Here is a 15,451-nt window from a genome sequence, read left to right on the forward strand (position 1 = left end):
GTGTGTAACATCTCTTGCCCTGAGCAAAATATCTGAGCCATACTCTGGGCACTGAGTAGAGTGGTAACTTGTGATCTTCTTGGCTTGCTTCTTTCAGAGTAGAACCAATGCCCTCCGAGTGAACTCGTGTAAAAATATTTAGGAATCCAGTACTCTCACTGGGGTAGAGCCTTACCCTGTAAGTGGGAGCTGGATGGAGGAAGGGAAGCCTTGACCTCTTGGTCCCACTCAACTAGGAATTTAGCCTCTTAAACACACAGTTGGAGAGGATGAGAAATGCTGGTGTCCTATGTCTCCCACTGAAATACCTGCTGCCTTGATTGGGAGCTGGCAGAGGGAGATAGGAGGGAGTCCTGTCTTTTTGGCCAAACCCGATTGGAATGGAGCTTCTGCCAAGCTGAGCTAGGTGAGGGTGGGGTCAGGTGGAGGGAGCAGGCCATCGCTCAAATGTCACAGGCTCTCTCTGTTCTTACCAAGGTTTAGTGTATTTTTGAATAAATATTTATTTCCTGTATGCCCTTAAGACATTTCCAGACGCTTTAAATTTTTTTAAGGTAGTTTTCACCAGTATGCTCCTCACATAGCTATCCCATAAGTGGAACCTCTCATTATATTTCACAAAGCTGATCACTAACTCCTTTGGGAGCATTTTCTCCAATTGGCTTATATAACACCACACATCGAAATTTATCTTTTTTAGCCCATGGCCCTAAATGCATCTCAAGGCAAATCACTCTCGGTTTTCTATCGCCATCCTTGTCCTGATCTCAGAACTCCATTTAATATATTTTCTGCGGCTTACTTCTCATCTCCCCTTGTCTGTCTAAGGGGCATCTCAACCGAGATGTGGCCCAACACTCTTGATTCACTGCCTTCCCTAAATCTGCTCTTCCCTCAGCCTTCCTCCAAGTAAACAGCACCAGTGTGGAGGAGTTAGAGGACAACCCTGAACAGCCATTCTATAGTGTCCAGCAATGTCATGACTGTACTTATGTCACTACAGTCGTTCAATAACTATTTGTAGAATTGGATGAATGATTCCCATTTTACAGACGAAGAAACTGAAGCTTAGGGAGATCAAGTAAATTGCTGGATCTGAATCCAGTCTGAGTCCAGTCTATGCTTTTAGGTTTAAAAAGTTTGTTAACTGTTAAATAATTGATTTTCAATAAACGTTACTGTCAACATGTTGATCAAAGGATAGTTGAAAGAAAGTAGTATAAACTATAGTTGGAATGTGACTTTGGGGCATTATTGTGGAGGACTTTGAATACTAGGCTAAGGATTTGGCACTGTATTTTGCATTATAAGGGAAAATTATAGGTTTTGATTTAGAATGTGTATTAGGGTTCTCCAGAGAACCAGAACTAACACACACACACACACACACACACACACACACACACACACACACAGTCACATATAAGAAGAGATTTATTTTAATGAATTGGCTCACATGATTTGGGGCTAGGAAGTTTGAATTGTAAGGCAGGCCAAGCAGACTGGAGACCCAGGGAAGAGTTGATGTTGTAGCTTGAGTCAGAAGGCTTTCTTGGAGGCAGTATTCTGAGACCAAGGTGTTGGCAGGTTGGTTTCTTCTGAGGCCTCTAGTTGGCTTGTAGATCTTCTTTCTGTGTCTTAATATGGTCTTTCCTCTGTAAATGTCTGTGTCTCAATTCCCTCTTTTAGTAAGGACACCCATCATATTGGATTAGGGTTCACTCTAATGACTCATTTTGACTTAATTAACTCTGCAAAGGTAATCCCTAATACAGTCACATTCAGAGATATTGGGTGTTAGAGTTTCAACATACGAATTGGGTCGGGGGGGGGACATGATTCATTCCATGACAGACTGGAACACGTTTCAAAATATTAAATATGACAGTTGTGTGTAAAACAGAGGGCAGAACTAGAGCCACAGAGGAGATCTCATCAGATATACCAGCAAGACTCAAGAGGAAAAGGAGCATGTGAGAGCAACTTTCCAATCTCGACTCTTGGCTGCGGAGGGCAAAGAAGAGCAAGAAGTCAGGTAGGGCAGAAGAGTTTACTGCATGGGAGGTTGAGGGCCATCCACAAGAACTGAGGCGCTGAGAGGAGAATTGGCACTTAGATAAATCGAGGGTGCTTTTTGGACAGGTGCAGTTTGCAGTTCTGAGTGACCAAAACTTCTGGAGATACCCAACTGGCAGGTGGAGCTGGAATTTGACACAGAGACTGGAATTGGAGAGAGATTCTGGACTCATCTGAATTTTAATGATAGTGGAAGGTGCTGAATGGCTCTGAAGAAGAATATGAAGAGAAGCAAGCTGGAGAAAGCTCTCTGGAAAGAGTGAAAAGAGCAAATAATGCAAAGAGGCCAGGCAACTCATGGGTAAAAAAGACCCAGAGAAGAGAAAGCAGTGGAAGCTCATGTCACAGCTTCTCAAATACCTTTTCTGATCCATAACAAAACTTTATAGGTTAATATTATCTCAGAGTGGGCTCACTCTTGGGTGCTATCAACACAGATATTCCTCCTAACCAAAAGTGGGTGTTCATCAGTTGTATTAAAAGAAGCAGCCCTGTTGAGTTCTGCCTACCAACAAGATCCCAAAGGGGCTCTGTCAGAGGAATGCAGTACCATGACCCAAAGCCCTCCTTTCTGTTCTTTCCTAGAGTGTAAAGATACAGCATAATGGCACAACATATAAAAGGCACTACATACAAAAGTTCTCTATCCCTAAAACCGTAGGAGAGGAAACTAATACTATTTTTATTATTATTTGATCTCAGACAGACAAATATTCCAGGCCTCGATGGGCATCTTGCCTCTTGCCACTCCCTACAAAATGGCCACTGGATCTGTTCGGTGATGTCATTTTCCTGCTGGTGATGGTCCAGTCTAGCCCTTTTGTTTAGTAGCAGGAGATACCACTAGGACACATCTGTAGAGATTAACAAAAATGGGCTGCTGACAAGAAACAAGAAGGACATACAATTTTCTCACTCTGGATGTCAAAAAGTCAGAACACATTCTTGCATCTCTCCAAAAAGTTTTAAGTCAATTATTAAGGAATGTTTTCCAATGGAAATACATATCTAATTTTATTACGTAAGTCTATAGGAAAATACTTATTGAAAAAAAAAAGACTGTGCTACAAGAATAAAAGGGTTTTCTTTTTAAGGTGTTTGATCATGTGAGTTATAGTGATCCTTGGTCATGTAAAAGCTCTAACTAAAAACTAGAAAAATCTCTACATCTTATGGCTTAATAAGTATTGACATTTTCAATAAGCCAAGTCTTTTCTCTGAAATAGGTAGTTATTTACAAGAGGTGCAAGTGTGATTCAAATCAATGAATTGATGATTGTTTCTCCAATCTCTTCATCACCCAAAGCCAAAGTACTTGTTTCAAAAATTGAATTGTTTGCATTATTTGTTTTGGATTTTCTGCTTTCTGCACACTAGATGGCACTATATACAAACTATTTCACAGACAGGGAAGGCCAACATAGCTTGATTATTTGAAAAATTGTAGCCAAATTTATACCCTTAGAAGAAAAAGGAAAAATAATGGATGTGATTTGGGTAAGTATTAGGAAAATGAAGGGAGCAAAGGAAAATTATTTTTTCAGTGATGGTTAAATAAGAACAAGAAGGTGATCTTTATAAAGTGATCTTTTTAAATATGTCTATTCCAAACAGGGAGACAAGGAAGTTTTATAGCTGCAAACTACATCAAATCTCCAAATGTTCATATGCAGCCCAGGCAGAATTGAACCAAAATGTCCCAAGTAGGTGTTCCACCATCATTAGACACTGGCTGAAAACAGAATTCCTCTGCTGCTCAAACACATCCAGAACCCATAAAAAATATCTACTTAAAACCAATCTAAACCCATCTAAGCCCATCTAAAAATATCTACTTAAGAAATGTTCCCCTTTGGGGCACCTGGGTGGCTCAGCCGGTTAAGCATCTGCCTTTGGCTCAGTTCATGATCCCGGGGTCCTGGGATGGAGCCCGGAGTCAGGCTCCCTGCTCCGTGGGGAGTCTGTTTCTCCCTCTACCCTCTGTCCCTCCCCTCTGTTCATGCGCTCTCTCTCTCTCTCTCTGCTCCTCCCTCTGCTTGTGCTCTCTTGATCTCTCTCAAATAAGAATAAATAAAATCTTTAAAAAAAAAGAAATATTTCCCATTGTGCACCAAGCAACTAATATTATATGGTATGTTAATTATACTTCAATTTTTAAAATATATTCCCTAATATTCACTTAATTAATACAAACTAACCACATACTGTATCCTATAATGGACACTGTGGGAGCACATGACACACACACACATATTTAAATATACAAAACACAATAATACTGATTCAAAGGGGCACATCACCTGGATGTTTATAGCAGCATTATCAACAGTTGCCAAATCATGGAAAGAGCCCATCAGCTGTCCATCAACTGATGAATGGATAAAGAAGATGTGGTGTACATATATGCAATGGGATATTACTCAGCCATAAAAAGAATGAAATCTTGTCCTTTGCAATGAGGTGGATGGAGTGGGGTATATGACACAAGCAAAATCAGTCAGAGAAAGACAAATACCATGTGGTTTCACTCATATGTGGAATTTAAGAAACAAAACAGATGAATACAGGGGAAAGAAAAAACAGAGGTAGGCAAACCATAACACAGACTATAGGGAAGGAACCGAGGGTTGCTGGAGGGGTGGTGTGTGGGGGAACTGTTTAAATGGGTTATGGGGATTAAGGAGGGCACTTGTGATGAGCACTAGGTGTTTTTATAAACAATGAATTTCTAAACTCTACTCCTAAAACCAATATTACACCATATATTAACTAACTAGAATCTATATAAAAACTTAAAACGTAAAAAAATAAGTATACACAACAACATACCTATATAACCAACATGCGCATACTTACACAATACACACAACATATAACATATACACACTTATAATACATACCACACACAACATATTTACATACACAAACACACAACATGCTTCAACACACAATACACAAATACATAACTCATACAACATATACACACAACACACACTTAAACGTATAATACATACTCACACATAAATACATATTCATATACACACTCACAACACCTAGTATGTACACACAAAAAATACACAGACACACATACATACTCATACACCCAACACCCAACACCAACACCTTCAAAGGAAGGTACCACCCAAAACAAAGGAAGGGTACAGAGGGAACCCTCTGGATCACATCTCGCCTTGGCCTCTGGTCATTACCTTATTCTTATAGGATATACAAAGGGTGATTTTAAAACCTTTAATTTTAACATTTTCCTCATTAACAGAGAGTAGTAAAAATAAGGAATACACTAATACTTTTTACAGTTTAAAGACTCCAATCCCTCTTATGCACCATAAAAATATATAGGAGATCCTGGTAGGAATCTCAGTTTGTTTTGGTCATGACACTGTGTTTACAATACTCTTCAGTGCATTTAATTATCGCAAATTACCCTGAAACGTTCTGGGCAAGTGTGGTTCCTGTCCCTATGGAAGTTAGCTTTTTTTAAAGCATGCCCAGTGTTATAGCCTATAAAAGTAGGTGTCCAAGGGTGTTTTAATTGTTGGCATCACTGCTTTTTTAGGCCAACACCCCATGTTCTACTGATCTGACTGACTCTGTATATCAACTCTTTTAATTCCATTATGTGTTCTCAAGACTTTTACCATTATTAAAAGTAAAGTCAAGCAATACCTTTCTTCTTTTAAAGATAGATATTGGCTTTACATGTGTTAATTATACTCGCCTTCCTGTGATGGCCATCACATATTAAAGGTCTATATCCATAAACCTCCTCCAAATCCAGAAGTTTCGAGAAATGGCAGGGTTGCATAAACCACATTTTAAATGTGCCATTTTGTCCCCACACCTTCCCACTGTCGGCTGAGATGGAGGAATTTTGTGAAATAACACTATTGGTATGCTCTATAAGACTTGATTGGCAATCTAAAGTCCAAGTGCTTAATAAGCTCTTTATGATTACAAAAGAAATACAGGCTTAACTGAGAAAACATGGAACCCATGGTAAAACACAAAGAAAATAATGCACAGCCAGGTCAGCCAGAGATAGCGCAGGTTACCATATCATCCAAATTTTCCAGTTTTCATTCCACTTATCAAGAGATACAAGAGCGGGTGTATGAAAACAAAACATACTGTACTCGCCTTTTCATGCAGCCTTCCATGCAGTACATTTCCATTGCCAATAAATGGTTTCTTACAACACGAGTTTTAGTGGCTGTAGAGTATTTCTGTAGTATGACTGTATCATAATTTACTATTTATCACCATTATGTGAAACAGTCTGATGAGCATCCTTTTTTAGCATCGTGTGATTGCTTAGAGTCCAGATGTAAAATCAAATTACCTGGCTTCAAATCTTCGCAATGCTACCCACAAACTAACTGGGTACTCTTGAGTGAGTTTTGTAAACTCCAAAGCCTTATTTTCCTAGTCTGTAAAATGATGTAACCATAGTAGTACCTATCTTAACCAGTTCAGAGAGGATTAAATGAGATAATGCATGCAAGTGGGGAGCACAGTACCCGGCACAGAGTAATCTGTCAATAAATGTTAACCATTATTCTTATTAAACATCTTTTGCATACGTCAAATGATTGCCTTGAATGGGAATTACTGGGTCATAGGTATGCACAATTCATATTTCTGAACACTGATTTGAAAGCTAACTCTTTAATGTTAAAAAGTGAAAGACACCTAACATTCTGGGGCCCTGACTTCTCGGAGTATCTAATGGAACCCATGGGCCTGCTCCCCGGAGAAAGTATACCTATATACAACATTTTCATATAATTGGGGAAACTCTGAAGTGCATTTATGGATCATCAAATATTTCTTAGATCTCATATAAAGGTACATTGATTATAATGTGTAATCAATGTGTCTTTTCCATTTTGTCATATATTTCTATGGAATTTTATCTATTTTAATTGTCTGAAGGCATTTATGTGACCTTTACATGACGTCAACATAAGAGCTTTCAGTAACTCTAAACCATCAATGCTATTTTTTCAATGATTATATAATTTTCTTAATATTTCCTTTTCTCTAGCTTACTTTATTATAAGAATACAGTATATAATACATATAATTTACAAAATATGCATTAATTGACCATGTATCAATAAGGTCAACAGCAGGCTATTAGTAGTTAAGTTTTTAGGGAATTAAAAGTTAAATGCAGATTTCTGACTATGTGAGGGTTAAAGGCAGATTTCTGACTATGTCGGGGTAATTCCCGCCTTGCTCAAGAGTCAACTGTTTTTCTCATTATTCAAATCATGACAAGCAAGCATTTTTTTTTCTATTTCTTTTTCCCCAGTTATGGTGCCTAGAATCTTCCTCAAAACCAGTCAGAAATTAGAGATTTCAAAGAAAGCAAATTGAGGTTCCATATTTTCTAACCTTTTTGTTTCAGCAGTGAGACCTTTTTGTTAAGCAAAAATTTATTTAGAACTTTAGTGATACAGATTTAAAAAATTTTTGTCAGTAAAAATATTGGATATTGTAAAATTAAAACATGTATTTGTTATAAAACCAATGGATGAGAACTATAAGTCCTCCTTAAAGAAAACAAAATTTTAAATTGGAGTTTCAATGACAGTTGCTATTTTAAATTAGTAATAGTATACAATTTATCTCAATAGTTCATTTTGGTTGAACAGAAATTGAGAAAATCCTCATTCACACATAACTGGCAGCAAATGGAATTTTTTTGCCAAAAAAATAATCCTTGCAATCTCAGAATGCATTTTAATTAAGTTGACTTAGCAGCCTGAGAAAGGAATAATAGAAATTATTTTACTTTACATTGGCTTACTAATGATATCTAATGATTACACCAATTTCATATGATAAATAAAGAAGATAGGCCCAAAAGAAACTCCAAAACTTACAGGAAGTGGTGAAGTTATTATACTTTGAATTACCTTACATTAATCTGCTGAATTTTCACTTTAATAAGAGCTGTGTAGATACTTTTCTCAAGAAACGATTTAAACATAAAGCATGTGTGCCATAATAATAACATGCTTGTGCAATTTTATATCAGAGGATATGCAAAAATTGATTTTAAAAATACAAAGTACAAGATCATAATCCTTCCACGTAATATAACAATTAGGAGAAATTCAAGTCCAGATGCACAGATGTTAGAAGTTTATGCCCTAACCCAAAATAAGCTAATTTCTATGTGGCCTCCAAACTCCTCTTGAGTGTTTGACTAAATACCAGTTTGTATATGCATAGAGTAAAGGTCCATGAGGCCAGACCAAAAAGAGCTTCCAGGAAAATAGCGACTGCTAGAAAGCTGTAAGCCCAGGTACCCCCCAGAGCACACAGAGAAATAGGGCTGAGAATCATTTATGTTCTCACCTGCTGCAATGGAGAGACCTTACTGAAAACAAAGACATTCAGTAGAGACTGTAGAAGGGCCATCCTTTAATAGGGAAGCTGAACTAGCCCTAGAGAAAGACTCCTCTAGAGCCATCCTAAAAATGTTTAAAAACAAGTCTCCAAAGGACCAAACTTATCTGCAAATAAAGACCTGATAGGACAAAGCCCAATACTCTTTAAAAAAAATACAACAAAATTCAGAGTTCAGCAATATAAAATCCACAGTGTCCAGAACCCAATTTAAAAAATTAACACACATGCTAAGAAACAGGAAAATACAACCCATCACCAGGAGAAAAAATAACCAATAGAAACAGATCCATAAATGACAGAGATGATAGAATTAGCCAAGAAGGATATTAAAACCTTTTATAAATGTGCTCAATATGCTCAGTGATTTAGAGGAAAACGTGAACATTATGAGACTAGAAATAAAAGATACAAAAATACACAAAGAGGGGCGCCTGGGTGGCTCAGTCGTTAAGCATCTGCCTTCGGCTCAGATCATGATCCCAGGGTCCTGGGATCGAGCCCCGCATCGGGCTCCCTGCTCAGCCGGAAGCCTGCTTCTCCCTCTCCCACTCCCCCTGCTTGTGTTCCCTCTCTCTCACTGTGTCTCTCTCTGTCAAATAAATAAATAAAATCTTTTTAAAAAATACATAATAGACACTATCAACAGAATGAAAAAGCAACCCACATAATGGGAGAAAATATATGCAAATCATATATCTGATAAGGGGTTAATATCCAGAATATATAAAGAACTCCTGCAACTCAACAACAACAACAATTTTAAAAAGGATGCAAAGACCTGAATAGATGTTTCTCCAAAGAAGATAAACAAATGGCCAATAAGCACATGAAAAGATGTCATTAGGGAAATGTAAATCAAAACCAGAATGAGATTTCATTTTACTTCTATTTGGATAGCTATTAGAAAGAAGAAAATGAAGAAGAAGACGAAGAAGGAGGAGGAGGAGGAGGAGGAAGGGAAGGGTGAGGGGAAGGGGGAAGAAGGGAGGAGGAGAAGAGAAGAAAAGAAGTGTTTGTGAGAATGTGAAGAAATTGGAAACCTTGCATACCACTGGTAGGAATGTAATATGGTGCAGCTGTGATGGAAAGCAGTATGATGGTTCCTCAAAAAATAACAAGTAGAATTACCATAAGATCCAGCAATTCCACCTCTGGGTATTATCTGAAAGAATTGAGGGCAGGAACTAGAACAGATATTACACACCCATATTCATAACAGCGCTAGTCACAATAGCCAGTGGGTAGAAATCAATGAAATAGAAAAGGATAGTATATGGAAAATCAATAAAGCCAAAGCTAGTTTCTGAAAAAAATAAATAAAATTGATGAATCTTTTTAAAAATGAGATGAGAAAATTACCCATATCATGAATGAACTAGGGGATATTATTATAGATCTGACAGATATTAAAAGAATAAGGAAATATTATGGATAACTTTATGGAATAAATTTGACAGGCTAAATGAAATGGACAATTCCTTGAAAGTCACAATTACCAAAACTGACTCAAGAAGAAATAGAAAACCTTACCTGTATCAGTTAAATAAAATCGAATTCATGATTAAAATCTTCCCATACATAACCTCTAGATTCAGATGTCTTTATTGGTGAGTTTAGCAAATATTTTAGAAAGAAATAATATCAATCCTACACAAATTCCTTAAAACAAAACCAAAACACTGAGCAGTAGAGAATGTTTCCCAGTTCATTTTATGTAAAAGATCCACATTCTCTCATACGAAATTCAAGGACTTTACAAGAAAACTATACATTGATGCCCCTCATTAATATCAGTACAAAAATCATTAACAAAGTGTTAGCAAATCAAACTCAGCAGAATGACAATAGGATGACATATCAAATAGGGATTTATTCTAGAATTGCAAACATCGGTTGTTTTGAGTGTTGGTTCAACATTCAAAAATCAATGACTGTAATTCACCATATTAACAGAATGGAAGTTTTCACAACCCGTACGATCATCTCAATAGAAGTATAAAATGCATTTGACAAAGTTCATCACTTGTTAATAGTGAAAACTCTGAGTGAATTTGGAACAGAGTCCCTCAATCCGATAATGGGTGTCTATGCGAATCTACAGCTAACATCACAGTTAACGGTGACAGCCTGAGATCAGCAAAAAATGCAGATATGTCCATTCTGGTCACTGATATTTGGTATTACCTAAGAGATCTCAGCTCCTGCAATATGACAAAGAATGGAGGTAAAACCTTACTTGTTGGAAGGAAAGAGATAAAATGTCTTTATTAGCAATAACATATGCTGAGAGGAAGAAGACAGGCAAAGAAAAGTACATACTGTATGAGTATATGGACTCCAAACCCTAGACCACAGTTACCAGGTTGGGTTGCCCACTCCTAAAGCTGGTGTGGGGTTTGACTGGGAAGTGGCACAAAGTGGTAGAAAATGTTCTGCATCTTTATTTTGGTGGCAGTTGCATGGATGTGGACACTTGTCCAAGTTCCTCGAAAGTGGGTGTATTTACGGTGGGTGTGTTTTACTGAGTGTAAATGAAATCTCTGTCCAGATTTGCCCTCCAGCCAAAGACCAGACACCCCTGTAATTGAACAAGCTGGGTCTGTTACTCCTGGCATGGAAGGTGAATGCACCCCATGGGGAACTGTGGGAGGGGTTAGAAAGGACTTACAGCGTCTGGCCTGGTGACCAGGAGGGTTTGAGGAAGCAGGGCTCTGCTCTGGAGTGCCTGCTGACAGGTTCTATTTTTTCTATTTAAACAATGTGCCTGTTTGTGTGTGCTCAGACGTGATTACGCAATAGTCTTGTTGAAGTCACAGTCCATCAGGTCACAGAGAGGCCTTGTCTGATGTTGCTGTTCTGGGAAATTGTCCATGTTTAACCAAAATGGCCCCAAGCGTGTGGGCCATCTGGTGACACCTCCTCAGACCTGAGCCAAATGACCAGGCCGGTCCCCCTTGTCAGGAGCTGCTTCTCCCCTCTTACCTCAGTAGGTGATGTTAAACATTTCCCTCTCAACCATGCAAGCCCTCAAAGCTTCCTCAGACCCCAGCCTGAAACCATGTGCTGAGCGTTTGTTGCTCGCTTTATGGACTGGGTTGTGTACACGGGGCAGACTCACGTAATTACTGCTTCTAACGTTGGAGTCTGAGTTTCTGGGGCTACGTACCAGCTACTACTTTGAACTGCATCGCTGTGATGATATTCTTCTTTTGTAAATGTACACATTGTGGGCAACTCATCCTTCATCTAGCTTTTGTCCATATCATAATTCTTGGCGATCTTTGAAGACCAAAATGTATTTAATTTAGTTTCTCAGCCCCTTAAGGGGAAATATTGTTTTCTGGTATGCAATTTATATTCTCCTTGCAGAAGGAATCTTTGAGAGTGAATGCAGCTATATGTTTCCTGCAGAAGAGCTTAATGTATACATAAGAGCCTGCAGATATCTGGGATGTCATTCTTTTGAAATTTTACTATATTGTATTCTGAATACTTTGATTTTGGTTAATTCCTAGAATTCTCATTCTTTAGATGAAATATTTAAAATCTTCCCTTTGTGATTTATGGACAGAGTCTTGCCACATTTTTTTTATTATAGTATGTTAGTCACCAAACATTACATCATTAGTTTTTGACGTAGTGTTCCATGATTCATTGTTTGTGTATAACACCCAGTGCTCCATCCAATACATGCCCTCCTTAATACCCATCACCTTTGCCACATTTTTTTAATGAGGAAATCAGGGTCTTGAACGTTGTTTCCTTCCCTGGAGAAAACATGGCAACTGGAAATATGTTTCAGAATTTGTCCGCTGCTCAGTAAAAAATTTCAAAAGTCTGTATCAACTCCTGTTTCAAACCTGATATGAAAATAATTTTTATTATCATGTCTAATCTATAGGTTAGGAGTGTTTAGTAAATAATCTGTGAACTCTAGTTTTAAAAATATTTATTTTCATTGTTTGGAAGCAAAAGAGAAATTTCCTTAAAGGGAACAGAATTTGATAATATGCAATGTAATGGAAAACATAAGCTATATGTGCAAATTATTTTCAATAGATCGTGCATTTTTGGATGCTTTCCAGAATTTTTGTGGAAATCATATGAATATCCTTATTCCCAGCATATTCCTCAGTTGACTTTCAAATGAAGATAATTCTTATTTATTAGTGACCAGAGTGTGAGTAGAAGGCAACTTTATTCTTTCTTACAGCTTACCATTTCAACCTGCTCTGCCAACTCATTTTTCCAGCTCTCAGTGAGACCTTATGTCCATCTGATGTTTTCAGAGTTATTTTCAGGTATTAAAATGTGCATTCGAAATTTCTCATCAATTTACCTGTTTGTCCTTCCCCTGGATCAGTACCGTGTCAAGCAGGAGATCTGCACGCCTTCCTCGTCTTGCCCAGCCTTGCTTACTGCTCCCACTCTGCTCCTCTGCAGGCCTTGGCCCCACAGGACTGGTGAGCGGGGTGGGAGGGGGAGCTTACAGGCCATTTGTGGTTAGTGCTGGTTGCCTGGTTGACAGGCAACTGTTTTAAAGCTGACCTTCTCATAGTAGAAGGCTCTCATGGCTTCCTCTGAGACGGCCCTGCTGGGGACCTTTGATGGCAGTTAGCTGACAGCAGAGAAGCTTCCATTGACTGGCCACCAGGCCTGTCCCTGGTTTCTAGCCATCGGACTCCAACTCTCCAGGAGTCCATTTGGAGAGTCTCTTTCAAGATGGCTCTGGAAGTTTCCATTTTTGGGTTTCATATCTGCCCCATGATAGGGGAACATGAAACTGTCCCTTCACACTCCAGAGGTGTGTCCTTTCCCAGTGTAGCCTTGTGTTCTTGCTCTGTGGCCAGGCCCAACTGCTCCAACTGCCCCATCCTTCGGGGGTTAGGTGAGAAAATACGAGTTCCCAGAGTCCCCAAGTTCCAAGGATACATGTCAAGCTCTCTGAGTGATTCCTTCGAAACCCCTCATTTAAAATGGGGAGCCTCGGGTGCCTGGGTGGCTCAGTTGGTTAAGCGACTGCCTTCGGCTCAGGTCATGATCCTGGAGTCCCAGGATCGAGTCCCACATCGGGCTCCCTGCTCGGCGGGGAGTCTGCTTCTCCCTCTGACCCTCTTCCCTCTTGTGCTTTCTATCTCTCTCATTCTCTCTCTCTCTGAAATAAATAAATAAAATTAAAAAAAAATAAATAAATAAAAAATAAAATAGGGAGCCTCCCCATCCCCACCTCAACAGAAGACAGGCAACAAAGATGAACAGAACCCCCTCAACTCTCTCCAAGAAGGCTCACCCCCTAAACTCTTCATTCAACCATCTCCAGGCTTCCCCTTATGTACCCTTAAAGTATGGAATGGGGTCACCTCCTACAGGCTCTTTTATGGGGTCATTCCTTGGCATTTGCTGGACCGATGATCTGCCACTCACCTTGGTCCTCAGCCTGTGGGCCTCACCCAAACCTGAGATGAAGAGAAAAGTCCTATTTAACTTTTAGGAATGTATTTTGAAGCCAAGGCATCTTGAGAACCCACAGAGTAGCAGATCTAGTAATTCTCTTGTACCTCTCTAATGCCCCATTTAAGGATCTTGGGCAACAAGGCATGGGAGGAGCATCTAGATTTCCATATCTCTCCTACCCCTCACCAGTCACAATCTGGTTCACATTTCTTTCGTCCCTCTTTGCCTGGCTTTCTGGAACTTCATCCCACACATGAATGTCTTAGTATTCAACAAAGATTCAAGGGATTCTAGAGCTCTTTTATTTCTTCCTACACAGCCCCCTCCTCTTTAGCATTATGTCCTTCAACTTCCTGCCACATCAGTCTCCATGAACTCCTTTCTTCATCTCTGAAACTCAGCCAGACCACTATGCTGTGCTTGCGATCTGCCTTTCTGTTTCATGGGCCTTGGGTGTGCCTCCAGGCAAAATCCCAAGGGATCACAGACTCCCTTAATTTGTTTCCCTTCTCTCAAGGGTCACAGCCTAATATCACCTACTGGTCAATGTCTGAAAACAAGAGTTTCATGTTTTAGGCAATTTCAAGTGTATGGCAGGAGGGTAAGTTAGATTCCTGTTATCCCATCATGGTTGGAAGCATGGCAGTGTGTGTGTGTGTGTGTGTGTGTGTGTGTGTGTGTGTGTGTGTGATGCTTTTTACATAGTGGTATTTTCCAAATATTTAGATATTAATGGTCTGCTCACTCTTTTGTGTTCTCACAATATTTTCCAATATTTCAAATCATCTCGTTCTTTTGAATTCTTATTTTTGAAGCTTGCTGTCTTTGACTTCAACTTAATTTTAATCAAAGCTGAATTAAAGACATTTTAGGCTTATACTTTCTGATTCTACATGTATTGTGCCTGTATTATTTTATCATATTCATTATGGCTCCCCCTATTTTTAATCTCTTTTCTTCTTCAATGCCAAACTTTAAGGCCAGGGCTTCTTTATATGCAACTTTTAATGTGCAGATAAATCACCGGGGATCTTATTAAAATGCAAATTCCAATTCAGTACGTCTATGGTGGATTCTGGAATTCTGCATTTTAACTAGCTCCCCGGTGAAGGCAATGCTGCTATTCTGGGGACCAGACTGTGAGCAGCAAGATTTGGGTCATTCTCTAATTCTCTGTGAAATTGCTCTTTAAACAAATGAGAAATTTGCCCAGAGAGTGAAACTCCCATTTTCTACCTTGTGAATATGGCAGAGTTTGGAAGAAACAGAACTCAAGATACAAAACATTTTTAATTTTTAAATTTACTCACAAAAATATTATTTCAGAATCAGTCTTAGCTACCAATTCCCATGTTTATCCCCCATACTTCCCATGCTGTATCAATACACATTTTTTATGTATTCACTGAACAAATATTTCTTAAGCAACACACATTATTGAGGCAGAATAATATTATCTTCCCAGTCATCAATACTCATT

Source organism: Eumetopias jubatus, unplaced genomic scaffold (genome assembly GCF_037043125.1).
Source record: "Eumetopias jubatus isolate StellerSeaLion01/CBP00866 unplaced genomic scaffold, mEumJub1_p1.0 scaffold_17, whole genome shotgun sequence".
Lineage (NCBI taxonomy): Eukaryota > Metazoa > Chordata > Mammalia > Carnivora > Otariidae > Eumetopias > Eumetopias jubatus.